General features: G+C 30.3%; 1 protein-coding gene across 1 annotated transcript in view; it reads left to right on the top strand.

Annotated features, from left to right (window-relative positions):
* The window catches only part of LOC108686455 (transcription factor IIIB 90 kDa subunit), a 67160-nt gene that overhangs the window by 37230 nt on the left and 27612 nt on the right, over nt 1-2318 (top strand). The gene's annotated exons all lie outside the window — the stretch shown is intronic.

The following is a 2318-nucleotide window of genomic DNA, read 5'->3' as shown; positions in this document are numbered from 1 at the left end:
AGGTCTATGAATCAGTTTTTAAACAAAATTTTACTTTGAAAAATTAACATTTAATGTGTAGAAAATTAGACAAATGAGAGTGCGGTACGTAATGCATAATCATTGATTCTATGTATATATAAATTATATTTTTGACGTGCTGTACATTCGAACGTTTCGACCACTTCTTGGGGTCATTCTCAGCGAAATCAAGAAAAAAAAGACATAATAAAGTTTCCATCTCCCTACATATCATACGAATCCCTATTCTAGCTGCGTATTTTCAAATGCTTCACGACGGTCCAAAACCGATTACAATGGAATAAATAGCCTATGAGTTATTAAGAATTTAAAATATTATCAGATGAAATTGTGAGAATTCACCTGAAAAATAAAAGAAATTCTAAGAAATTCTAAATTTTTTGGACGTTACAATTATTAATATTGACAACATCCTGGAATTTGATTGATTAATCAACTTTTTCGAAGAATATTTAAATTTTAAGGGATATAATATAAATATAAGGGATATAATAATATAATATAAATTTTATGTCTTCACATCCTATTTCATAGAAAAGAGGTGTTGTCATTGGAATGATTGATAGAGCTTTCTTTTTATCAAATCCGAAACTTCATAACGAGAATATTATTTTCATCATTGAAACTCTATTCAATAACGATTATTACTCATTAACGATAATTACTCATTAGACTTTACATTTGATAATATAAATGCGCGATTAAAATCTTTTTGTTACAAACTTTAAAATAAAATAATGACAAAAATACTGATGATACGGAAAACATTCCTTGGATTATAATTCCATATGTTCAGAAATATCATATCGAAAAAATTTTAAAATATAACAAAAGATTTAAATATTAAGTTAACTTTTTATAGTCTCAACAAAATAAATTAATTAATTAAAATCCACAAAGATGTGCTTCCAATTGAATCAAAGAAAAATGTAGTATACCAACAAATCTTATGTAAGGATTGCGATGTAAATATAGTACATCCTATGGACAAATGGGCAGAAAATTAAAAAAGAACACATAAAAATAGGAATCACATAAATGAATGTAAATATTCTAGATACCGAAAGATATTTAAATAAACGTTTAACATCCGAAATGTTATTTTTTAAACTACAAAAAAATAGTATAAATTTACAATCAGACATTGAATGTCTCAATCATGCGTATGTGGACATTCTAAATAAGTATTAATTCTCGTGTAACTTTACACGGCTCCTAGTAATATTTTAATTATTTTTACATATATAAAATAGTGGTATGTATTCATTTATGTTTTTACCTTCATATTCTCGCAAATAATTTTTAAATTATAATGACTCTGCCGATACAGATCATAGCTACAATGTTAAAAATTGTATAAAATTGACATGGAAATTTGCTTATTGCTTATTACATGAAAATTTCAGCCGATAATATTTTCAATACTAATTCTTAAGAACTCATAGGCATCTATTTATTCTATTGTAATCCGGTTTTAATTGTCTGATTTTGGACCGTGGTGAAGCATTTGAAAATATTTGAATAGGGACTCATCTGATACGTAGGAGGGAAACTTTATTATATTTCTTTTTCTTTATTGATCTCGCTGAGGATGGCCCCAAGAAATGATCGAAACGTTCGAGTGTACAGCAAGTCAAAAATATAATTTATATATACATAGAATCAATGATTGTGCATTAAGTACCGCACCGAACTCTCATTTGCCTAATTTCCTACATTATTTTAATTTCGAGAATCCATAATTAGTAATTCTTATTACATTTAATGTATTTTCACTTTGGAGTTAGGGGCTCAATTCAGACGAAGTGCTGCACTCCTTATATTCTCTCCCAGATGATTCTTATTAATGAGTAAATACTTTTTGCCACGGTCCTTTGTGGACGGAGATGTATATTGCTCGCTCGCTCGCGATTTTCATGATATACATATTAGGTGTACAACTTTGTTTCCGCCGTTTTTTTTCCGAAATTCGAGGCTTTATTGTAAAAAACTGGTTATACATTTATGATTCAAAGTATTGTCCATCGCTGGCCACTACTTTCTCCCATCTTTCGGGTAGCATAGAAATCCCGCGTCGAAAGAATTGGTCATCTTTTGAGGCTATCCACGAATCGATCCAATTTTTTACTTCTTCATAAGACCGGAAGTGCTGGTCAGCCAGGCCGTGTGCCATTGATCAAAACAAGTAATAATCAGAGGGAGCAACGTTTGGAGAATACGGCGGGTGGGGTAGGACTTCCCATTTCAACGTTTCCAAGTATGTCTTGACCACTTTCGCAACATGGGGTCGAGCATTG

Source organism: Atta colombica, unplaced genomic scaffold, assembly GCF_001594045.1.
Source record: "Atta colombica isolate Treedump-2 unplaced genomic scaffold, Acol1.0 scaffold181, whole genome shotgun sequence".
Lineage (NCBI taxonomy): Eukaryota > Metazoa > Arthropoda > Insecta > Hymenoptera > Formicidae > Atta > Atta colombica.
This window is presented reverse-complemented; position numbering and strand designations above follow the sequence as displayed.